Genomic DNA, 26,560 nt, shown 5'->3' on the forward strand with positions numbered 1-26,560 from the left:
CACTCAAATCTCACCTTTTCCAGGACATCAATATAAAACACCAGAATGCAGACCAACCAGAAGTGTAATGAAAAGTTCTCATGGTACCCCTAAAACCACCATCTTTCACATAAGAGAAGTGTTCAAGTCTCAAATTAAAGCAAAAGTTCTCTTTGATTATTGACCGATCCTCAAATTTTGAGAGTAAGACCCACTAGTGATAAATATGCACTCTTCTCTACCACATACACTCCTGTGCATTTGTCCTTTCAACATTCAGTAATTTCCTTTAGGGCCATCAAATTTTGCAAGATTAAAATGCAACTTGCTTAGAGGGTGGGTATGTAATAAAACCTGGTGCTGCACTTAAGGCACACTTCTATCTCTGGCATAAGCAAGCTAGAGCCCAATCAAATCTACAAGACCATTTTCTAGCTCATAGGCACTGAACATTTGTTTTCCCTTCTATACAGTAGTCTAAGCACAAATTATATTTTATTTGTTCAATTAAAAGTGGGTCCAATTATTTTACTTTCGTATGACTATACTGTTTTCCTTGGTAAAGTTTTCTACAGTAAAAAAAATATTAGATATACTAAAGCTAAGCAACAGCAATCTAGACACAAGGGATAGCCTCAATACGTGTAGGCCCTTTACCTTACCTACCCCACCCCTTTGAGAATAAAAACAGAACTGCAACTAGATTAAAAAAAAGATGAAATCATGCATTCCAGAAATCAGATGTAAAAAACACCCCAGGCATTCCCTAATGCAGGCCACTGATCATATTTATAAAAAGGGTCTCTGGTATCAAAGTCACACCTTAAAATGTAGCTTAGAAGTCCAATCGAGCTCCCACTCACAACAGCAACTGACAAACAAATATTGCTCTGACATGACAGCCCTCTATTCAAATGGCCACACTCCCATTCATCATATACCCAATTAAAAAAAAAAAAAGGACAAAAAACAAAACAAAACACACCAACAACTTACAAAACTTCAAAAGTTTGTTTTGAAGTCAGGCAAGCACTAGTTTCCCATTTGCAGAGGGAAAAGTGAAATGGTGCAATTTGACCAAAGTAGCAGACATTGGCGTTTTCTAAAGTAGTAGACCCAAGGACTTCGGTCTACATGTTCTTATGGATTACAATGATCTACTCTCACCGTTGTTTGTTTTGTTTTTTAGAAACAAAAGATAACTGAAGGGTCCTTTTTTCTTTAGGAGGATTCAAGATGCTAGAGAACAAAACTGAAAACAAAAGAGAAGCACATGGTTTCTGCAATCTGGAGTAGCATTCATGGCAGCATTGAGAGCTTTACCCTTACAAAGAACTGAAGCAATTAAAAATTTTCTGTATTAAGAGAGATTCTAGTAACTTGTGGACCCTATGATTAGCCATTAGGCCCATGCAAAGCAGCAAGTATTTGCTTTGGATTTGTCCAATTCGGAGCAACAGCAATTCAAATCATTGTCCCAATTCAAATTGACCGATTTGGAGATTTGGCCATAGGACTAAAAAAAAAAAAAAATTAATAAAATACCTATAAAAAAAAAACCCTGTCATTTTTTTGCAAGATTCAGAGGAATAACAGCAGGGATGGTAGCCCTTTCTGAGGGCAGCCTTTTCCATGTATGGAAGATCACCCCAACCCCCTCCCTTTTCTCAGCTTGTTTGCTGCAAGCCTTCAGAATCTATTCAGAGACTTCTGATTTGATCTGGACCTTTTAACAGATCTCCGAATCAAATCAGGAGACTCGGCGGCCAAATCCCCTCCAAATAAATCAGCTCCTAAAGTTTTGCACAACCCTATTAGCCATATTAAAGCTACGGCTCCCCACTATGCCTGCCTATAAGCATCCCCTTTACCTCCCAACCTACACCAGCTATTAGAATAGGAGTCTGCATGCATACATTTTCACTGCACAGTTGGGTTGCTATGCAACAGCTGGTGACTGCCCATGTATGATCCTGGCATCCACACTGACAGAAAAAGCAACTAGACAAGTAATAAGGTATTTGTTGTAATCAAGTGCTCTAATAAAATAGAAAACTGATTATGAAATACCCAGAAGTACATTATTAAAAAAAAACAAAACAAAAAACAAAACACTAAGAAGTTTCAGCCTCTGTAGTCCCAATCCAGAACAGCAGAAAGATGTCGGATGCTTGTGTTTTACAGGTACTGCCGTTACTGTTTAGACAAAGTTATGCCCTCTTCCCCCTGCCCCCAAGCAGTGTTAACATGGCATTGTAGCCTCTACCAAGTAGCCAGTCTATGTCCAGCATTGGTCTTCTCAATTATGCCTTTAGTGCAGAATTAGCCCTGGTTGGCCTACAGAGGTAAGATGTCTCCACTTTAGTGACTCTGTACGGGCAGAGCTCTGAACTAGTGTGCTTTTTCTTTAGCTGATATCCCATTGTCTATGATGCATTAGGTCTTTCTGATGCATTAAAAATAGCTGTTCTTAAATTTGTTGTTGCAGTCTGCTGTAGGAGAATTAGCTTGTACGTACAAGTGCTCCGAGTCTCACCAATAAGAAACTACCTTCTGGCAACACAGGATTGGATTATCTCTGTTCAAAATCTATGGTAATGCCTTGATTCCAAGTAGACAAATATGGGGCAACAGTGCTATGCAGAAAAAAAGTTAAGCAAAATTACTGTTAAACTGGAATCGATGTAAAAAGTAATGATTTAAAATAGGGGTTGGCACTCTTTTGCTAGTGTGGGCCACCCTCTATGACCTAGCTCTTGCTGCAGGTGACAAGTATCTGCCCCTTGGAGCAACCAGCTGCCTGTACTTATCACCACCGATCCATCTCCTCTGCAGCAAGGGTAAGTGCAGATATTCAAGAACAGCAGGTTCTGTGACACAGGAGATGGACAGCATGGTGTCAATCCATGCTAAATCTCCTGTGCTCAGACAGAACCTCTGCAGGCTGGATCTGGCCCAGACTGTAGGGTGCCAGACCCTGCTTTAGAAAGTACTTGTTAATAGAAGTAGTAAGTTAATTAAAATTCATATTTTGGACACTCAAAGACACAGGTCTATAAAAAGGATCAAAGTTTTACCTGTGTAAAGACTGGAACAGACTGCCATACAGGATCAGTACCATTTAGTCCAGTACATGAAATAGGTTAACCAGATGTTATGGAGAACAGCCTAGGACTCTGAAGTAGACTTGGCATAGTCTGTTCCCACATCAGACCGGGAGAAGAACCAAGCATTAAAGCTCCATTCTGTGACATTTCACTCTTCCAAAGATGATTTTAGATGATTAAATCCTGACTCTAATCCTTGCCAAGTTTAGCCACAATATCTTCCTATGCCAAGGGCAGGCAAAGTGGTGGATCTGGTCAGCAGCTGGACTCCATTTCCCAGCAGCCCCTGCCCACATGGCTCAAACTGGTTTCCATGGAGACCCCATCAGCCGCACTGTGATAGCACAGGGGTTTCTATGGAGACTGGCCTCAGCAGTGCTGGCAGGGTGGGGTGCTACTCTGTGGCCAGGCTTGGATCTTGCAGCACTGACAGCGTGGTCCAGAACCAAGGAAGACCCACTGTCTACTGCCTGCATACCCCTACCTGGGAGCACACAGGCCACAGATCATGGCTCTGCCTCAGCTCCAGATCATACCTGTCACCACTGCAAGATGCCAGCCTGGCCCCAGAGTAGCTCCCCACCCTGCCGCATGCCCTGCCAGAGCTGCTGGGGCCAGTCTCTATAGAAACCCCAGCCCTGCACTATCACAGTGCAGCTGCTGCTAGAGTCTCCATGGAAACTGGCCCCACCCATGCAGGCAAGGGTTGTTGTGAAACAGAGTCCACTGCCAGCCAGATCCATCCCCTTCCCCTGAATCCTGTTTTTTGCAAGATATAAAATGGGTTCACAGCTGTTTTCTTGGGATAGTCTAATATTACCTTCCCCAAGTTTAACTTAGAGAGTCACCACTAAAAAACAGTTTTGCCTCAAACTAGTATCTGCAGATTTGTTTGGAACTATGCTATGCATCTTAATACCACACATTGGTAAAAATGCACCCCAACCCAAACTGAAGTAGAAATATTTTCATGTCAGTTGACTGAACCATGACTACCATTGTACAGCTAATTCTATATTTTAGTTATTGTTAGCATTCCTGCTCTACTACTATAATTTAGCATACATTTCTAGATCTTGTTACTTTCCAAAACAACCTAAACCTCTGAAGATTCAGAGATGAGCAGTAATCATTGAGAAAATGAAGAGGAATCTTCAATGAGAAAAAATGTCCTGTGGAAGTACCATGCACAAGCGAGGAAAGATTAAAAATACAGGATTTAATCTTTGCCATCATCTGACTGACTTTTCAACCATGGAATAAAGTTGAAATGGTGAATAATTATATACGAAAATTGGTTTTTAAGGAGTTTTGTCAACTTGAATATTTTATATAAAAGCATCCCTTAATTCTAGTCAAACTTATGGCTATGGGTACTAGATTAATAAATGTAACAAAATCAGATGTTAGAAATACCATACATACTAGGAGGGCTTATTAGGCAGCATGGTAAAAGCCAAAAGCCCAGAGTCAGTCATCTATCACAGCCCAAGTTGCATGAATGTAAAAAAACACCACCTTTCACCTTAAAAGCCAGGGGTTCCAAAACACAGTTATATAACCGAGTTCCCTGAAGCCACAGTAATATTTCTGTATTAAGGAGCAAAGCAGCAAGGACAATCCTAAAGAGACAGGAAGGCAGAATTCAGATTTGCTTTTTCAAATTGAAGTATAGCACTCTAGACAGGATTCCCTATAAACAACAGCATTTTGAGGCCATTCAAATGTGCCTCCATAGGGAGTATCTACTAGATATAAATTGCGAAAAAGAGTAGGTCTACTTTGAAAGTCATCAGAAAACTTCCTTTCCAGGCAAGTTTAACACTATTACTTATATTTGAAGGCAAAACTATGATCTGTCCCACATTTGTCAAGTTTACAGTGCTATGCTGCTCTGATCAACTGTTTAAGTACATAATTTTGTAAGAGATGCAAGTAAACTAGAAGACTACTTCTGTATACATGATACAGTGCTAGAATTTTATCCACCATAATGCTTTGATGACCAATCTTTTTTGCCCCTCAAAAGTATTTGCAGTGTGCTTAGAAAAGATCCACACACCTGACTACACATAACATTTGATTCAATGCAACATGTCAGGCTCAATGTCAATACATACACACCGAGGAAAAGGACAAATTTCAGATAAGTTCACTGGATCACCTCATGCACCTTGAAATAAGGAAGGAAGAGCTTGTTTTCTTTGCAATTGTGAATTAAAAAGTTAAGTGACTGAAATAGTTCAATTACTTAGATTTTAAGCTTTGGCTGGTGCTCTGTGCAAATGCATTTGACCTTCAACTGCACATTATCAGCAGCACAAGCTTCAACATGGGGGAAAAGCTCCCAAAGTGATTATCTCAGGAAAGCCTCTGCTTAATCCAATTAGTTCAATGAAGACTGGACAAATCTACAAACCAACAGGTTGCAGTCTAACAATTGCTTCTAGACATTAATTCACTTGCCATCACCACTTGTTTTGAAGGCTGCTTTGAATACTGTACCCAATTCTGGTCCACACACCTCAGAAAAGATATAAAAGAACTAGAGAAGTTACACAGAAGGGCAGCTAGGATGATTAATGGTATGGAGGGATTTCCATATGAGGAGAAACTAAAGAGACTAGGCCTATTCAGTTAAAAAGGGATGCTAGTTATTGAAGACAGCTACATATACCTCATCTATTAGGTTAGTTTTCCCGACAGGACCAGTTCTCAGGATGCTTTTGATATACTTGTTTCAGTGATCATCTAGATACTTCCATAATGCATTCCGTGTAAGGGTTACTCTACTAATATATATATTATATAAAAATTAAAATAAATAAATAAATAAATATCCTTCAAGTCAACAGTGTCCTCTTTAATATAGTAGAGTAACCGGAAGCATCTAGATGATCACTGAAACAAGTATTTTATATATATATATATATATATATATATATATATATATATATATATATATATATAAAAACTGTTCTTTAAATTTTTTTTTAAATATATATTTATGGACACTAATGTAAAACGGGATGTGTGGGGTGGAGTGATGGGGGGCAGGGGTGGGGAATCTGGCAAGAGCAAAGACGCTCCATTTTATTTTAAAAGCTGGAGTTTATTATGGGTCCTCAAAAGCTCCTGGTAAGCATACAGAAGCATTTAAAACCAGCAGACCATGCAAGGAGATTCATAAGTAATATGGAGCATACTCAACTGAAGTCACCAACAACATTTTGTTTTGGTAAAAATTTTAAGAAAAAAAAAAATCTAATGCTGCAGCCTTATTTTTACACACTGCTTTTGAAGGAACTTGCTTAAGAGGAACCAGTGAAGAGGAGAAACTAAGATGCCTGGTCTATATAACTTTAAAGTGGGAGTGAGCATCTCTCAGGCCTGAAAGGTGGTTACTGAAATCAGCAGTTTATAAAAAAAACTGTTCTAATTAAAACATGGAAAAATTGGTAGAGTTGTGTTATATATGCAGTTCAGTTGCATATTTCTCCAATATTTTTGCCTGGAATGGAGACTCCTTTAGTGCATCAAGAATCAGAAAGATGCATTTAAAGAGTTCTCATGCTTTAGACAGAAGTCTGTTACCAAGCAAGTTGGAGGGGCCCAGACAATATGCTCAGGGTCTGCAGTTTATGCAAATTAAAGAAGGGAATTTCCTCCATTAAATATTTACTTTGCTAAATATAGATTTAATAGTATAAAGTTCCCCCCTCCCCTCAAACAAAAGCACCCTTATTCATTAGCTCCTTGTTTAGCAAGCCAGCAAGATGTGCAGGAAAAGAAATCTCATTGGACTTCTCCCCCCCCCCCCCGCCAAATCTACCATCGTGATAGTAAGAGGTTCAAATGATAGGTATAAAAAAAACAAAAACAAAACACCACCTGCTCCCCCTCCCCACCCTAAGTAAATCTCAGATAAAAAGGCGAGTATTAAAAAACACTGATGTTTTGTTTGTGTGTTCAATCCAGAAGCTCTACAAATGTGCAAGGTTTGGGGAAGGTAGTATCCAAATATTTCTTCCTAATCCTCCTAACCCTCAACCCTACCTTTGTGTGTTACAAAGCAGCGGCACAGAAGGAGAGGGGGTTGGGAGGGGAGGTGAAGAGAAGGTGGTCAACAGGGGCAACCACAGCAAGCAGCTGTATGTGCTTACACTGTTGCTACAGAGGTGTTATTTTCAGTGAATTAGTTCTTGCATGGGTGCTACAGCACCCATGTGCCACAAGATGCCCAAAACAAATTTACTGGTCATTAACAGCTCTTCAAAAAAAAAAGCAGAAGCAAGGAAAAACAAAAGACAAAAAACCAGAAGCACTTCAGTTCAGACCAGCTCTGCAAGGTCTGTATAGAGATCTGGGTGCTTCAGCAGGGCTTTTGGCACTTTATCCAATAGCCAATTGAATCAGTTTTAGAAAAAAAAAAAAAGTGCCAAAAAGCCTCACTACAGCACCTGATCTATACGCATGTTGGGAAAGCCAGATGCAACCAATGTGCAGTCTCTTCCAGGCATCCATTGGGTACAGCAAAGGAGCATGACAAGTTTAAAAAAGGTACCCTTTTTTCTTTTTCACCCTACATCTGCAAGTGACTTATGTCTCTCTCTCCGCGCCCCCCCCCCCCCTCCCCCTCCCTCTCCTGGAGCAATTCTACAATTGGGAAACACCCACACAGTGTTAGGTCTTATAGGAAAGCCACATATCTGCTGTAGTAAGTACCTGTACTGGAATAAGCTATAGCTGGAAAAAATAAATAAATAAAAATTCACCCTACTTCAGCTTGAGAGATACCAATACAAGCTTAAAACTGTTAGAGATGTTGCTCCAGCTAATGACATGCATACCACACTTGGTAGACTTGAGACATTAGACCAATTTTTGTTGTTGATACTGCTACTCTCCAGAACTGCTTTCAAACATTTGGTTGCACACATGTATCCTAGAGACTAACTGTACAGTACTACATTCCATATTCTGCTTTTGAGTCTTTGGTGACATCTTCATATATTGCTACTGCTCTGATATGGAATAGGTTTTAGTAGAGAAGGCAAGTCTATATCAAAACTGAAGCTTTGACCACTAAAGTTGTTTACTGCCTGCCTGCTTTGCGAAAACTGGCAAGGTACTGCAACATTAGTTTTTAGAATGCTTTTGCCCTGGTATTAGATTCTGTTAGTTAAGACCAGAGTTAACCTCACTGCATTCTATCCAAAAAAATTACTGTTCTCAGTCTTAACACCATGTTGTGCAATGGTGGGTTGTCCTTGTTCATACTACTATTTGTTGCTTCCTATTCAGTGAGACCATTAAAGTATGTTTACATGGTTTACTATATAATCTGGCTACAATGTGGTATACTATTTCTGATAGTTATGCACCATCATGGAAACTGAGTCCTTTATGTGGTGGCTGACTGAGTCAGCCATCTTCAGATCTTGGTCAAGAGAAAATAGCAGTGTAAAAATCCAGACTGATTTTAGTTCTGCCATCTTGGATGGACTCTAGCATTCACCCTAGCCAACCTCACAGCTAGAACGTTGAATGTACTTTAAGTTGACACAATGAGGGAATGCTAATGGCAAAATCAACTCCGTTAACTCAAATCAACTCAATTAACTCCCTATTAGAATTAATGGGAGCGCCTCATGAACCTCCATCTTACTGGCAGGGAGCCAATATGCCTCTGTTACCAGCACATATGCTGCCAACTCTTGAGGCTGCTGATGAAACCAAGGAGGAATTCCTATCAATGCCCTTTCTAATGTTCCAGAGGGAGACAGACTTATTCTTCTCAGTGATGTCAATGCCAGAGCTAGAAAGGATTCCAACCTCTGGAATGGAACCATCAGCAAGGAAGGAGTAGGAAAGGTCAACTCCAATGGCATCCTCTTCTTGAGAAACTGCGGAAAGTGGACTCCCCATCACCACCACATTTGTTCTGCCATAAAAAGGCACAAGGTATCATGGCAACACCCAAGGTCGAAGTATTGGCACCTGACTGACTGTCATCCTCCATGTCAGCGATCACAAAATAGTGTCTGCATTACTTGCTGTATACTAGGAGCTGATGTTTGCTGGAGTGATCACTGACTCATCTGTTCAGTTATGTCACTCAAACTGGCTCCCAAACAGTGGCTGCAGTAGAAGCAATGCTTATGGAAGATCAACTTTGAGGGACCCAAGTGAGACTACTTCCACCCGTGTCTCAAAAAACCTCGTGAATTCCAAATCAATAGTGGGGAACTAAATCAGCCTAACCTTCATTCCAGGGAAAATCCTGGGGAAAAAAAGTCATTAAAGAATTTATGTGCAATACGCTCATTGACGTAAGATTCTGAGCGACAGCCAACATGGCTTCGCCACTGGTAAGACAAGACCTACCCATCTCATCTCCTTCTATGAACAGGTCTCTCAACACCTGGACATGGGAAAGAAGGTTGACATTATATACCTAGACTTCCAAAAGGCTTTTGATCTAGTATCCCATGATATCCTTGTGGAAAAAAACAAACAAACAAAAAACTTGGATGATTGTGAGCTTAACTGCTCAACAGTTCAGCGAGTGGAAAACTGGCTGCATGGTAGGACCAAGAGTTCTCATGAATGGATGCGTCATCCTGGCAAGAAGTGGCCAGTGGTGTCCCTCAGGGGTCCGTGCTTGGACTGGTGCTTTTCAATGTTTTTTACCCCCCATACCCAAATCATTGATAAGCTCACTGGCCAAGTTTGCAGATGACACCAAGTTATGGGGGAGCATGGTCACGCCAGAAAATAGGTTGCAGATACAGACGGACCTGGACAGGCTGGAGAGTTGGGCGGACTGAAACCAGATAAAAGTTCACCACTCACAAGTGTAAGGTGCTCCATCTGAAGGCAAAACAATCCCCCCCCAACATGCCTACAGGCTCAGTGGCAACAATTTGACTTGTACCACAGCTGAAAGGGACTGAGCAGTTCATGCCATGGTCGATCACTACATGATGGGACAGTGTGATGCTGTGGCCAGCACGGTAAACACCACACTGGCATGCATTAACTGTTGCAGCTCATGCAAGACTAAGGAAGTGATACTCCCACTGTACTCTGCACTGGTGAAACTCCAGCTGGAGTACTGTGTTCAGTTCTGGGCACCACACTTCAACAATGATGCAGAAAAGCTTGAGAGAAGTCACCTGTATGATCAGGGACTTGCAAGACAAGCCATACAAGGAGAGGCTAAGGGACTTAGGCTGCAGGGGCCCATGGAAGAGAAGGCTGAGAGGAGACTTTGTAGCAGCTTACCACTACAATCGGGGGAAGTACATCAAAACTCTGGACAGCTGTTCAACAGAGCACCTCTGGAAAAGACTACAAGCAATGGATACAAGCTCCTGGAAGGCCACTTCAGGATCAAATTCCAGGAAGAACTCCTATATAAATCAGGGTGTCCAGACTGTGGAATAAATTCCCACCAGAGGTGGTACAATCACCCACCCTGGAAATCTTCAAAAGGAGACTGGACAGTCACCTTGCTTGGGTCTTTTGACCCCTGTTGTCTTTTCTTGCCTAATGCAGGGGGACTGGACCCGATGATCTACACAGGTCCCTTCCAGCCCCTAACAATCTATGAATCTATGACCGTCAGCAGCATGTGGGGTGCCCTCAAGATCACAGGCAACAGCACTTGTGAAGAGAGACCTGGATTCTATCAGTCAACATCAAGACTGATTTGATAAGAATGATCAGGAGATCTAAGAGCGTTGACAGACTGCAAGCACAAGGCCTTGTGCGATTGGCAAATTTCCACCAACTCCAAGCAAAAGGAACTGAAATCTCCCAACAAGCCAAGGCAGAGATGCATAAGAACAAACGGTGGAGAGACATGGCTAAAGGGGACCCTAGCATACTGTACTGAACAGGAATTCAGAGTACCTCACTATTATACATGGTTATTATGACTTGATATACTTATGTAAATATTTGCTTACTAGGTTGATGAAGCAAAGAGTGCCAAGAGAATATAGTTCTGTACTGTGCTTTTTGAGTTCTAGCTCAATGCTTATATCCTTAGACCAAAGATAAGTGTATCATAGAAAGGCAGCATATCAAGCTCAGTTTCTCTCAATAACTGTAACAATAGGATTTAGTCAAGACTATTCTTTATACTTGTACATCAATTTTACTCCAGATTTGCCCTGTAGCCAGATTTTCACCTAGTTGCATTTATTTAACTGAGCAAGATTTAGTTAGACCATTCAATTTTGTAGTCCAAAATGTAAAGCCCACTGCTCTTACCAAGTGAAGAAAAACAAAAAATCCACACACAAAAACTAAGCATGTGTGCACTTTCCCAGAACAGATTTTTCTTACACTAATCTAATAAAACCTTGAGGGGCCAACATGTCTACCATATAAACATTTCACAAAAAAAAAAAAGTGAGATGTAATAAGAAATTTATCACTACCCCCCTTCCTATATTCAAGCTAGTTTTTTTTGTTTGTTTGTTTTTTTAAAGGCCAGTGAAGAAATAAAAACCCCTTCCTAGTTTCAATTACTAGAAACTCCCCCCTTCAACCTTAGGTTATTTCTTACTGAAAGTGGAAAGTAAATAAATTCAGGTTAGAGCACAGAAATTAGGAGCTTTTTTGCTTCCCCTCCCCCACTCATAGTATTCTAGGCCATTTAAAAGGCTAATCCAGTGTTGGCTATTTAATCTTACTGCCACTTGACCTTGACTCCACAGCTTTCCAACAGGAACCAACAAAGAATAGAGTGTGTGTTCCTGAGGACAAGTGAGGGGGCAGGGAGAAGGAACAATGAAGTGTCCCAATCACCATCCAGTTGGGAAGGAAGGGGGCAATGGGGGAGAAGACCCCCTCCCCCCACCTTATACCAGATGCCTAAATAGGCATAACTGAAGTTTTCTTGACTGTAGCACAGCACTGCAAGATCCTCAGGATTTGGAAAACTAATCCTCAGGGTGTGGGAACCTTGAACATCTTTATACCACACAAAGCTTTTTCTTCAAAGCTTGTAAGATCACATCCCTAGGTTGATGATACAGTTCAAGTGACTTCATTGGAGGCCACCAACATGGAGCCATTTGAAGTAAAGGCTGAAATAGAGGGAAACAAATAGTAGATAGTTCAAAACCTTCTATTTTCCAAGAGAAAGTAGAAGAAAGTACAGGGCTGAAATGTGAAAATTCTCAAATTTTTGCCCTACTGAATGTTTCCCCGAAGTTACAGATCCAATAAGCCGTGGTTTTCCTTCTTGCTATTTTACATTTTAGTTCACTCTTCTCAGTTCTGTACTGGTTACAACTTTCAGTTGTAAGGATACAAGAAAGGCAGATTCTTAAAATATCTCCTTTTTTAAATAAAGGGGGCAAGCCTTTCACATCAAAGATTTGTTACAGAGCTGTATAGAGTCAATATAGCACTATTTTAGAAAGAGTAATATAGGCTGCAAAGGAATAGGTCTTATTGAAGCTATTAGAAGTAGGAATCAAAGCCTAGGAGTATCCCTCTATCACCAAGCTATAGTCAGTCAGGACAGTCTCTTGCTTGGTTTCCCCTACTGGCTCCAAAAGCTTTCCTCCCTCTGTAGTGGCCCAGCTTCAAACATGAATACAGCTTACCCATGAATTAGCATAACAATTAAAGCACTGTGCTACTAAATGGAAGATGTAGGATTTGAGTAATTCAAGCTAAAGGAAGCCTAAAAACAGAGGTCTCATTTCTTGGGGAAGTACAAGATAGCCACCACTATAAATCATTCACTTGGGAGAGGAATCTTAGGCTTGACAGTACATGGAGGCTGGAGACTGAATCTTCTTCTCATGTGCTCAAGTCCAGGACAGGGCTTTCTTCTTATTCTTTAGTGCCTGCAATGCTTTCATAATATTTAAGTCAATTTAAAGAATGGAAAAGTTACTCATCTCTATTTCCATCATGAAGCTGCAATTCCAAAAATTTAGGTGTGGCAATGTTGATCAAGTAAAACTAATGTTCCTTCTTCCATCTCCTCCACCAATTCCCCCACTATCATGGGGAAAGAAGATGGAGGGGCAGGGGAAGCCCCAACACAGCTAGGAGCAGCAGCAGGTGACAAGTCTTCCTTCTCATCCCACACTAACCAGAAACAAACCCTGGTGAAAGAGGGGAGGGAATCTGGCTTATTTCAGCAACTCAAGTTTAAGTTACCAGCAGCTGCTGACAGGGCAAGGTCTGTTTGCCCAGGGGCTTCAGCTACCCCTGAGGCACTGGTAGCATCTCTTGCACCCCTCTTTGAATTCCTAGATCTGCCCATGGCCCCTGCCACCATCACAGCCCTGTCCCTTGCCTGGCAGCCTCAACGTAGTCTGGCCAAAATAAGGGAGTCAGCTTTCCCGCCCCACCCCCCACCCCCCCCTGAAGTGTAGGGTTATATTAATGTGCGTCTGGGCAAGACAAAGTTGCCATTTCAAATCTGCTACTTTGTTGCAAATTAACTGGTTTTATGGTACAAGTGTGACCATTCACAATCTTCATACTCATCTTGCACGTGAAACAGCATATGCCAACTGCCTGACACTCCTCTAGTAGTTTGGAAAAAAAGAAGTGAGCACTTCTACAAGAAGTTTGAGAGCCTGAGACTGCTTCTGATCCAAGGTCTTGCCCTACCACCAGATACACCCAGAGTGAATGCTACTTGGGCAGGAAGATGAGACAGGAAAGTATTGCAAGAAAGTCAAAATAAAAAAAAATGTGGACCTGCTAGGTAATTCCAGAATTATTACAACCGAAAATGCAGATGAAAATAAAGGCCTGTGTCTGCCAACTGTTTAAAATAACTTTTTCCTCATCTTTCCTACTCATTCTCATCCCTTCCCTGGTCCCCTTTGGTTGGTCTATATCTTCCCACCAAATACTTTTCTGCACCCTAAGAGCAAAACTGCTATCTCCATTTCTATTGAAAAAGGTAGGTACCTCATCTCTTCCTAAAGTAGCCTTAATCCTCTCCTGAACATTATAGGAAAGTGGCCATCTTAACTGAATTCAACTTAGTCTTGTTTTATAGAAGACAGGAAGCCGTTCTCATTTTTTTTTTTGTGCATCAAAAAGCAGTCACTTTCATGAGACTGTTGAACGACTTATCTGCCAGCTGCACCCAGTCTTTCAGTTGTGAAAAGCACATTAATATTAAGCCTTTCCAGAAAGGACTTATTGCATCAGATCAAAGTTTCTGATCTCAGGTTAGTATAGATAGACAGTAGGAATTTCTGACTACTGTCCCCACCAAGACAGTCAGTTTTAAAAGCCCACTAGAATTTTACAGTCTTGGACAGGCCAAGACAAGTTTATTCTTGGTTTAAAGTTTCATTCTGAAGTTAGTAAAAATATTCAGCAACTGGACTGTGCACAAGTCCATAGTCTTTTTAATAAGCACTGTTTGAAACATGTTCATTTGCAGCTTCTGTGATCACTAAACAGCAATCCTAAATTCAATTTAGGATCAAGTACAAATTAGTCACATTTATTGTTTAAAAAAAAAAAAACCCCAAAACTGCTAGTCTATAAACCCCTCATTTGGTTTCCTGTAAAGCATCAGTACAGGCACAGCATCTTACTTTGCTACAAGTTTCCTACCGAGTCAGCGTTCATCCTCTTCAAACAGTTTTAGTTACTGCCATTAACTACAGCCCATCCATAGTAAGTACACTGGGCAAAATGCCAGGAGAATCACGACTGAGTTTCCAGAATCTTAGCCTACTTAACATTACATCTCCTTAACACTTTAATAGTTTAAAGAGGTAAAAACCAAAATATAGAATTCGGACTTGGCCTTCTGCACAAGCTACGCAAAGTGAGCATGGTTAATAACTTCATATTTTTCTTCTAGTCTCACTTTGAAAGTCAACCTTCCTTACAAGTTCAGCTTACCTGACAAAGAACTTCCATTAAGTTACTAAAAAACAAAAGACACTTCTTTTGTCCTGGTGTGTTTGTTTTATGTTGGTTCATTTCAGCCATGATCCAGGGAAAGTGTTTATTTAGCTTTATTAGCATCACATAGCTCTCTACTTTTCTATAGAAAAAATAGCATCAGTGACCCCAGATTCCCAAGTACAGGCTAGATATAGGAATATCATCTATGTTTATTTGCTTAATCCCTGGAGTCTTGCAAGGATTTGGGCCAATTCCTTCAGTCAAGAAAGTGCGCGTTATCTTCATTTTTTTTTAAATATAAAAAGGACATTGCTTTATAAACTAAAGATCAATGAAGATCCAGAAGCACCTTGTATTAAAAATTAACAGCTGGTGGTCCAGCAAGTAAAATAGATTACTTCCAAAATTACTTATGTAATCAACTACAGCAATCACAAGTGGAAAGAGTGGATAGAACAAGTCTTCTCCAGAAGCCACAAGATGGAGTCACAGTTCTTAGAAACTGTGTGCTAGTATAAATTGATACTGCATCAACAGTTTGCAGGTAGGAAGGAAGTTTCTTATCAAGATTCCATTAGTACAGTAGAAGCCAGGCTTTTCATATAGGGATGATTTGCAATGCACTTAATAGGTTGTGAAAATGTTATTCGGTTACAGACCAGACATTTCAAAAAGACACTTTTCCAGTAAACTGTAGCAAACCTCCAGTCCCATGTAATCAAGAGATTGTGAGCACAAAGGAGGTGGTGCACTTCTGCAGTCCCATGCAGCTGTTTATATCTGTAGCTATGTATAGACACTGCGAGTTTCCAAATCCTTATTTCAGAGTATAGTTAGGAGCTTACCCATACAAAACCTGACAGAGCATGCAAGTGCTTAGTATACCAAGCCTTGGTCATTGTCAAATTTGTGGGGGCCTACTCAATAAAGGGTTAAGTGGGCATCATTCTACCAGTGTGTCAATGAACACTAGCTGGAGACTCCATTTCCAGCCTTACTCCCTTCCCCCATTGTGGGGGGGAAAGGAGGCACACAAATTTTATTTCTGCTACCTAAAGTATGTTATTCTGAAAAGTCAAAGATAGTGTTTAGATGTTAACTATAATATACCTAGACTTGTTACAGTTTCACCAATTAAGATAATTAATTTACCTTCAAGACAGAAAGTCAATTAGTTTTTTTTCCATTTTATTGTTCAGTGTTAGTACTGCCCCTCTAAACCAATCCTATTTTTCTTTAACAAGTTTTTTCTCCTTCTATTCACTGCTGGAGAGAAGTGCATTGATAGACAGCTCTTACAAAAGCAAGTCTGTACCCATCCTACCTCCAACCTATTTTGGGGTAAACAAACTGGTTATGTTTAGAAATATGGTTCCACAGGCATTCACACAGGAGATGAAGTACTTAAGGCAGTTGCAGGAGACACCCGCAGCAACATGAAAAAGTGTAAAGAAGTTTTGTAGCTGAAGTTGATTAGCTAACAACTTGGTAGCTTCAGGTGACACCATAGATCATCACCACATCACAGCTCCAAGGTATGGCACCCTATGCATGCATTAAAAGCTGATGATTAGTTTGAGTCAAGTGCTTTTAGACCAGTATAACTTTTTTAAAGGTTCATGGTTACCAACATTAGTGGGAAAAAGCCATTGGGAACCAAAAGTCAGCACTCATTCTTGTAAATAGGAAGAAATGCTTTAGACCGCTTGGAGAAAGAGGAGAATGGTTGTGATAACATCATAAAACACACAAATCTCACTCTTGAAAAGCCTGCAAGACCTCCATTTGTTCCCAATGATGAAAACAGCATGCATTTCATGCTAGACTTTCCTAGAAATGTAGTGGTAGGATTCTTCTATGAATTGAAGGCTTGCAACTGCCTTGAACTGAAGGATTAGAGTCAAAGCAGGAGTCCAACTATATTATGCAGGTCAGCAAGTTCTGATCCTCACCATTAACATAGTCTGTGACCCAATTAACATGGCTATAGCAGTTTTACCTGTAAAATGTACATGCCACTTTCATCTGCAAGTCTCAATATGGCCTGGGTTAAAAAAAAAAAAAGTCAACTCCAGGAGGAATCCTTCATTTTCTTCTATTACTGAGAGGTGCTTAAGGTAAACTAACATATTGTGAACTCTTAAGGTAAGACATACAATAGTTCACAATGGAAGACTGATATAGCCAAGATGCACAGAAACTGAAACACTTTAGAGCACTTATGTAGAATCCCATAAAGGTATGTTGGCATTTGCCAGCTCAGTCTTACCTAATTAATTTTATTAAGAACAACTTGTTTAGTCCAGAGAATGGTAACAAGGTTAGAATAAAAAGCAAGTTATCATGAGTCCTCTGTCATTTGTAAGGATACTGCCAGCTCAGGGGCTCTGGGTATTTGTTTCCCCCTCTCACAATCAGGCTTCTGGACTAGCAAATACAGAGCCAGGAAAATAAATCCTTGGGTGAGCTCCAGCATCTTTATTAGAAACTCAAGTGGGAGGAACAGCAGTGCTGAACACAGAATCTAAAGTCCATTTTCATTTCAGACAGGGTTAAGGGAAAAGGGCTGACTGAAGAACTGCAGAAGGATCTCTTAAAATTAAAGTGAATGGATAAGCTTGATGCCAATTCCATTTTAATACAAGTACAAAGTGATGTAAGGGGTGGGGGGCAGGAAAAGAGGCAAGAGGAAAGAGTGGTAGGGCTCAGCCCCTACCACTAAATTTTTAGGAAGGTCTACCATGAAATGCATGCTGTTTTCATCATCAGGAACAAATGGAGGTCTTGCAGGCTTCTCATGAGTGAGATTTGCAAGTTTATATTGTCACAATAGATATGTATTAGGAATGTGGGGGGGGGTGGAGGAGAGAGAGGGGGAGAGGAGCCACACTGCCCCAGCAGGACCAGCAAGGCAGGCAGAAGGGAAGAATTAAGAGGAGGGACAGGTGCCTACAACTAGGCTCTGCAGACCCCTGTGCAGCCACCTACACCATGCCACGAGCAGTCTAGCCTCTGGGCAGGCCCCTGCCACATGTCAGAATGCCACAGAGCCCAGGCTGCTTGCAGCAAGCAGTGCTGCAAGAAGCTGCACCAGGGTCTGCAGAGCCTAGCTAGAGTTAAGTGCCCCTGCCACACTTCACTCCTCCCTGCCCTGCAGCCTTCTAGTTCGTGCTGTGGCATCTGTGGCTCAGCCCCACAGCAAAATTCCATGCACGGCTGGGCCCAAAGAGGACTTGTCTGCCCCCCTTGTCATGAGGAACAGCCCTGAGAAGCCACCAAGTCCCCACCGCACCCTGAAGGGGCAGAGGCAGAGCTCAAAGTACCTTGTTCGTACAGGGCCAAGCCGGGGCGCTACATAGGCCAGGCTGGAAGTTGCCATGCTGATTAATCATTTAACTGTTCTATGTTAAAAAAAAAAAAACAAAAAACAAAAAAACAAAAACCACACAACACTACACAAAAAACCCAGTATTTTACACAATGATGGGTTCTGCAGTAGCTGTTACTGCTCAAAGCAGATCTTGGCATTTTTGTGGATAGATCTCTAGAAACAGCCCAGTGTTCAGGAGCAGTCAATGGGGTAAACAACATTAATTATTAACTTTAAAACCAAAACAGAAAAAAACATTATATTATTGTATAAAGCAATTGTAGTTCTACATCTTAAGTATTGCACAAAATCTTTCAAGAAAGAAGATTCACTAGTGGTAGAAGGTACAAAAGGAGGCAACAAGAATGATCAGGGGTATAAAGAAGCTTCTACACACACAAGACAAGATTTTCTTCTCTTCTCTAGTTCGCTGGGGGGGGGGGGAGGAGGAAGAGAAGGGAAGAGGAGGAAAGAAGAAGAAGAACTACCCCAAGGGAACAAGGTCTAAAAATAAAAAAACAAAAAAAAAACCCCACACCGCAGATCATGAATGGGGTGAAGAATAATAGGAATTTTTGAAAAGTGGATTGGCCAAATTCTTGCTGTGTGTCAAACATGGTAAATAGAGCTACAATGTCCAAAGTGAAGACTTCAAGGTCTTTAATGCTGGAAGCTGTAAGGGGAGAGGGGGAAAAGAGGAGCAGAGAACAGCTCAGTTTGGACAAGCACCACTGTTCTCCTTCACATCCAACCATGTCACTGTGAAATACAGGATACTAAAAGGGCTAAAAGGACATGTGATGCAATCAAGTATAGCATTTACATTCACTTTCCTGCCTTGCCTCCTCTCATGGAGGAGAATTCTTAAAGAACATCCATTCTTGAAAAGTGGGAATGTGGAAGCAGGTCGTAACAACCTCAGCTCACCTGGAAGCTTCTGAGAAGGAAAAAAGCAAACACCCACATACCACAACCATTTCTACCTTCTTACATCTGCCTTCCAGGACAATGGAACAATCGTATCAGTAGCTCAATGACACCTATACAGGCTGGTGGGATGCCTATGTAGCAGAACTGCCAGAACTTTGACCCCACTTTATTCAGGGATCAAGACGGGGGGGGGGGGGGGGGGAGGGGAAGCAGCATGTGGTGGGGAGCTCCATAACTGCCCCCCCACAACCCAAACACATGCCCTTACAGACCACCCCCCCAACCCACCCTTCCAACCATACCCCATACACAGGAATAAAATTTTATTTTGAACTATTATTATGCAAATCACCTCTACATACACTATGCAAAACAGTTAAATCAGGACAGATAACTTAAAAAAAAATTTTTTTTTAAGTTAATGTTATAGTAGGGGTTTGATTTTTAGTAAAAAAAAATTTCTGGTTCCAAGATAGCAAACTCCCCAGAAGTACTTCTGGGGACAAAGGAAGGGATGTCAGGTAGCACATGTCAGGCATTAGGGGTGGGACTTGAAGTCTTAAAATGATTGGGTGGCAAGGCACTTGTCAAGGGTTGGGGCTACCTTATGGCCCTCAAGAGCTCACCAAAAAGTTGCTAAGCAGCCCTCCAGCCAAAATAAAAGTTGCCTACCTCTAATATAGATGCTGGAGGGCTGGGTCAAAGTAGTGCACTGCTGCTTCCTGTAGTGTCCGTCTCCTCCACCACCCCATCTGTCAGTACCCAAGATAACTGCAAGCTGTTGAGAAACTACTTGGCCAATTATTTAATGTCACCTCAGGCCAGAGACCCAGAAGATTCCCCATGGAGCTTGACAGTGAGGCAGATATTAGGGAAGCTACAGAATTTGAATATCCTCTTATAAGATGTTATCACCGATTTCTACTTTAGTCTATACTAGTTAACCAACTTTTAATTAAAAAAAAAAAAAAAAAAGCTACACTACAACTCATTTTCAGCAATACATGCAACCCATTTTCTTTGCTACTCAAAACTGTTTTTAGAAGATCAGAATTTAATTTTTCCCCATTGATTTTAATACTTCATATCAGAGGCTGTCACCAACCCCCTCAGCATAGTGATTAGTTTTTATATGCATTTGAGGTTCTCAATGTCTGAAAGCAAACACACAAGCAGAAGAAAGGACATCCCAGAACAAGCCCATTTAAAAAAAGAGCCTCAACCTCAAGCTTTGGATTTCTAGAACTGCACTTGAAGGGCTTGGAATGAAGCCCTTCCTCCTGCATCAACACACAGTATACAAAAGTAGCAACTCAGAGCACTTCTTGCAACCAAGAATTATGAAGGCACCTTTTAAAAATGTTAAGTGTTCCCTAACTGTAGAGTAGCATGAACAAAATTAGGAGTCTAGCCAATGATGCACTGCAGGCAAGATGGGAGTCCAGGAAAGATGGTTGTTTCTAAAGGAAGCGATCCTTTGGGCACAGAGGAAGACTATACCAGAGTGAGAGAAAAGGGGGAAAGGAGCCAAAAAGCTTCCTTGGCTAAACAGGGGAGCCTACAGTCAAAAAAAAGAAGGCATATAGGCAGTGGAAGCAGAGGGAAGCTACCAAGGAGGAGTATACCTACTTGGCCTGCACTTGCAGGGAGGCAGTTAGTTAGAAAGGCCAAAGCAACTGCAGAGCTGAGGCTGGCAACACAAATTAAAGACAAAAAGAAGGTGTTGGGTTTTTTTTTGTTTGTTGTTGTTTTTTTTAGGTATGTAGGAAGTAAAAGGAAGACAAGGCAGCATAGGACCCCTACTGAACAAGCACGAGCAATTAGTGACAGACAGGGGGGGAAAAAAACGCTGAGCTCCTCAATGAGTTTTTTGCCTCTATTCCTGAATAGGGGTCAAGATAAATCTCCTAATGGGTTTTCAGATGGGCAGAGAGAAACCAGCCCAGCAACTGTCAACACTGACTTGGTGCAGAGTCACTTGGATGAACTGGATGTGTTCAAGTCAGCAGGCCCAGATGAGCTGCATCCAGGGGTACTGAAGGAATTGGCCAGTGTCATAGGAGAACCACTGGCACGGCTGTTTGAGTGCTTGTGGTTCTCGGGTCAGGTCCCAAAGGACTGGAAAAAGGGCCAGTGAGATCCCTATTTTCAAGAAGGGGAGGAAGGAGGATCCAAGTAACTATAGGCCAGTCAGTCACTCTCCCCTCCATCCTTGGAAAGGTCTTTGAGAAGATTGTGAAGGATCATACCTGTGCAAGTCCAGCAGAAAAAATAATGCAGCAGGGCAACCAGCATGGATTCGTAGGAGGTAGATCATGCCTGACCAATCTGGCTTTGTTTTATGACCAGGTCACAAAACACTTAAACACAGGAGTAGAGGTGGATGTTGTTTTCTTGGATTTTAGGCAGGCCTTCAACACAGTATCTCATCCCATTCTCATAATGAAATTAAGAGGCTGTGACATAGATGCTTACACCGTTCAGTGGGTGGCAAATTGGCTTAGCAGTTGCTCCCAGAGAGTGGTAGTAGATGGGACGATATTGACCTGGAAGGATGTGGGTAGTGGGGTCCTGTAGGGTTGAGTCCTTGGACCTGTACTCTTCAATATTCTCATCAGTGACTTGGATGTGGGCGTGAGGTATACTCTGCCCAAGTTTGTGGATGATACTAAGTTGTGGGGCAAAGTACACACTCCAGAGGGTAGAGAACGGGTTGCAGGCAGACCTGGACAGGTTGGAAAAGGGGCAATACACAACAGGATGCAGTATAAAAGACAAATGCAGAGTGCTGCACCTACGGCACAAAAATATCCAGCTCACTTTCTGGCTGGGAAGTGACTTTTTCTCAGCAGCATAGAAGCGGAAAGGGATCTCGGAGACATAGTGTATTCCAAGATGAACTTGAGTTCTCAGTGTGAGAACATCATCAGCAAAACTAAACACACTTTATCATGCATCGGCAGATAAATGACAAATAGAACAAATAGAAACAAGAAGGTGATGCTCCTCTATGTAGCATTGGTCAGATCGCAGTTGGAGTACTGTGTCCAGTTTTGGGCACCATACTTCAAGAAGGATGTTGATAGACTCGAGGGGGTCCAGGAAGAAGGCCATTCATATAGTTAGGGGCTTACAGGACAAGCCCTATGAGGAGAGACTGAGGGACCTGGACCTCTTCAGCCTCTGCAAGAGAAGGCTGAGGGATGATCTTGTAGCTGCCTACAAATTTGTTAGGGTGACACAGCAAGGAATCAGAGATGTTCTGTTCACCAGGGTGCCTCCTGGGGTAACAAGGAACAATGGTCACAAAACAGAGAGAGCAGATTTCAGGAAAAACTTCATGGTAAGGGTGGCCATAGTTTGGATTGGGCTTCCAAGAAAGATGGTACTTTCACCTACCTTGGGGGTCTTTAAGAGAAGGCTGGACAGGCATCTGGCTGGAGTCATCCAACCCCAGCACTCTTTCCTGCCCAGGCAGGGGGCCAGGGGGGGGGGGGGGGGGGGTGTCAGACTTGATGATCTGTTGAGGTCCCTTCCAACCCTAGCATCTATGAATGTGTTCAAAAAAAAAAAAAAAAAAGTGTTAAAAATTGAGCTGTATCCAGTTGAAAACGATGTGTTCAATCCAGAACAGCTTCTTTTGAAGAAAAGAATTCCTCAGTATTATTTAAAAGCTGGAATCTAGTTAAAAAAAAAAAAAAGGAACATAGTGATTAAGGGGAAAAGCACAAAAATAGCTCGTTTTAGGCTTGAAAACTGCAATCTTATGCCAGATGACAAAAGCCACACAAATTAGTTGGTTAACAGCAGAAGTAGCACATCAGTAACAAAGTCTAATTATACCACTGCAACTTTTCCAAAGTTAGACCAACCTCAACATTTACCTGAAGTACTACAGAGACAAGAGTCCTGCTGGGAAGCTAAAATAAACAAACATCACCAAAAAAATAAAATAAGTTTTGCTCTGCCATGAATTAAGTAGATCCCTAGTTGTTGGGGTACTGGCAGAATGACTCCTCAGTACTGGGAGAGGCAGTCATTGGTCCCCTTGTAGATTAGGAAAAAAACCCAAAAGCTATTACAACCAACCCCACTCCTCCAGTAAAGAAAAAATGCAAAAAAGCCTTGGTCTCTACGTCCTCAACCCTGGCTAAAGTGACTGAGACAGCTGAAACTGACACATTAAAAGAGCAAAGACAAGTTCTAGCAATACTACGTGTTAAGTTCTCTCCCAACGCAGTATCCATCCTACACTTAACAAGTTCATCAAACTGTTTGGCTAATGAGCAGCTGGTGTGCTGGCCCAAACTATGCTCAAGTTTCAGTTATCAACCTAGAAGTTGATGGGGGAGGGAAAAGAGGGGGTAGAAATATATAGGAGGCTTCAATGCTATGGTTAGAGGTAGGCATTTGATAATCATTCCTTTGAAGGGAAGTTAAAAGAAAGTATTGAATTTTTTTGTGTTTGGTAGCAAACTGGCATACCACAGAATCCACTAGTGTCAAGTTTAATCTTTCAGTCTTTTAGATTGTTTGCTATGCAAGTAAGGAGCGCATTCTTAGGCATGTGCTGGTAGAACAGGTAACAAGATCCTTCTTCCTTGCACATAATAAGCAATCTTCCCAATCACTGTTGTATTAGTTATGATGCATCTTTGTTTTTTTTTGGGGGGGGGGGGGGGGGGAGGGTGTTATTTGCTTAAAAAAAAAAAAAGAGAGACTTCAATTGCACTCTGTGGGACCAGGAACACAGTTTGCACAATACAATCCCAGTTCTTACCTGGGCTTTTAATATTGCAGTACAAACAATATTGTTGAGTTGGGTATTAAAGGTATTTGTGCAACATGAAGTGGAGATGAATTTACAGCATTTATTAACAGTGTAGGGATGCCATTTAAATTTCTCTTGATTTAGTTCTTCCCATAACCTTAACTCCAGATTGCCACAGAATTAGAATATGGTTATCATAGGTAACAGCTAGGGTCCCTCTGCCACCCCACTGAATATTTAGGAGACATCCAGCAAGTTAAAATAAAATGGTATTTAAATTTAATTTATAAAACAACATTTCCTATTAGCTGCAATTTATTACCCATTTCATTCAGGGATAAACTATTAGGTCCCCTTTACTGTGGCAGACAGAAGGGACAGACAAATCTATTGCAACTCCCTCGGTAGCAAGACAATCTTCCTCCCTTCACACACGCATACATTCTAGAGTGGCATTACTCAGCCTGTACCCTGAGAGATTTTAAATTTGAGTTAATGCTTTTTGATAAAATCCTATGCAAGTAGGTTCTATCATTGCCTACAGCTTATAAAGAAAGATATACATCCTGTTGCTAACTGACTGTGGTGAACCAACCATTCATTCATAAAATTAGTGCAAACTGTGCAGATTTGAATTAATGCTGCCTCCTCTGCATTTTCAAAGTGTCTCTGCCAACCACACAGCACCTTAGGCTGATATGATCTAGCCTAAAGTTAAGGGAAAGTCTCAATAATTGTGGGTAAAATTCCTGCCCATTTGCAACTTGGATGAAGATCAATAGCCATGAAAAAAAATTCAGTTTAATAGAACTGGAATATTTTAATTTAAGAAAAGTTGTGCATATGGCATTATTGTGGCTCTGGTTTAAAACACCATTTGATTTAAGCTTTGCTTAGTCTAGTACAAGTAACAGATCAAAATGGCAGAGTGCAGACATGGGTTACTGTAGGTTAAGTATGTTTGAGAAGTGAGATGATGCAACTTTACAAACAGACAGGCATATAATATATCAAGGCAATTTGAAAGCCCCACGTACCTTTCAAACCGAGTTCAGTCTTCGGAGAAGAAAGTGTCAACTTTCTTCAAAGCCAAGTACTTTTTATGCACAATAGTTTTCTAACCAGCATACCATATACATCAATGCATTACAAAACGCCAATCATGAGCTGGTAGAGTTTTATGCAGATTGGTCTGATAGCATGGTAAACAACATGCATTAAGCCAGTGGGGGGCAACCTTTTTGGCAGACGTGCCAAATCAATCCTGTACCCTCCTTAAGTGACACTCTAAATCGCTTCTCCTGCCTGATCCACTGCTCTTTCTGCTCCCTGGCCTGAACTTCCACCCTGATCCAATCTGCTGCATTCTGCCCTGCCACCATGCTGACCGTCTCCTCCCCAATCTGCTGCATGCCACAGACACTGCCCATGCTACATGACAGCCACCCTCACAATGAGCTATGGAACTACTTATTTCCATTGACATCAAACACACAGGCATACTTTACCATGTTCCCAACTTAAGTTATTCTTCTTATTCCATACCTAAAAAACAACAGTTAGGAACTGTGTGCTGCAAACTTCCATAATATCCTTGCTTTAAGAGCACTTCAGGTATGGTTTATGCTGCACTGCACTCATGGGTTGCGAAATAAAACTGTAGTGAGTACAGCATAACTTCAGCAATAAAACTGTCTATATTGCTAGACATGAAAAAAAATTATGGAAGATGCCTTTGTCAGCTTCTGAACTATTAGTAGGGTTCGTTCTACTGTGTTAAGAGTTGCAAACAGTTTGTGGGGTTTTTTGTTTTTGTTTGGCTTTTTGAGATTTCTTTAACATGGTCAGTAGGAGTTAATTGGTCTTCATAGCCTTGCAGTAATAATTTTGCTTGTTTGGTTACATTTAAAAAAAATGTTAGATTGGTTCCTCAGCAAGCAAACAGTCAAATTAGACTGCAGTCTAGTTAAATAATACATCACCACCTTGATACTCTTATGTTTATTTAATTTGTTACGTTAAAAATCTATTTTATGTACCCAAGCTTTATTAAATTTAGAAACTACTCTCCCTCTCCAGTTGGACTCAAGATTAGTCTTCCCCCCAACAAAGATTAAAAAAAAAATGCTACATCAATATGAAATCCATGCTTCAGCTGTAGATTTTTTATAGTCAGAACACAACGCTGACTACATTAGAGTTCTCATCAAGGATTCTAGACACTTTTTCCCATACAGTATTTAATCATTCCATAACATGAACTCAACTGCTTATTTAATCTGCTTGATATATTTGCAAAGATGCACCCTTGCCACAGACCAGCTCCCAGTATATTCTTCCCTCAGCTAAACAACATACTGAAGGATAAAGGCTTGGGTCTATTTTAGGTTAGACACGTACGGGGAGAAAGAGGTCAGAAGCAAATTTTGCCGCCCCACCTTAAAGATCGGATAGGTCCAGCTGCTCAAAAGATGCTGGAAGAAGTCT

The 26,560-nt window shown here is 41.2% G+C and overlaps 1 protein-coding gene across 10 annotated transcripts in view; it reads right to left on the reverse strand.

Annotated features, from left to right (window-relative positions):
• Window positions 1-26,560, reverse strand: part of ATP2B1 (ATPase plasma membrane Ca2+ transporting 1) — a 93,116-nt gene that overhangs the window by 56,880 nt on the left and 9,676 nt on the right. Inside the window, exon 1 of one of the 10 annotated variants that reach the window (XM_059726164.1) lies at window positions 22,702-22,770. The exons of the other annotated variants lie outside the window; for them this stretch is intronic. The gene's annotated coding sequence lies outside the window, so the exon portion shown is untranslated. Of the gene's footprint in view, window positions 1-22,701; window positions 22,771-26,560 lie in introns of those variants that run through there. 10 annotated transcript variants of the gene reach the window in all.

The sequence above is a fragment of the Alligator mississippiensis genome, chromosome 4 (assembly GCF_030867095.1).
Source record: "Alligator mississippiensis isolate rAllMis1 chromosome 4, rAllMis1, whole genome shotgun sequence".
NCBI classification, from domain to species: domain Eukaryota; kingdom Metazoa; phylum Chordata; order Crocodylia; family Alligatoridae; genus Alligator; species Alligator mississippiensis.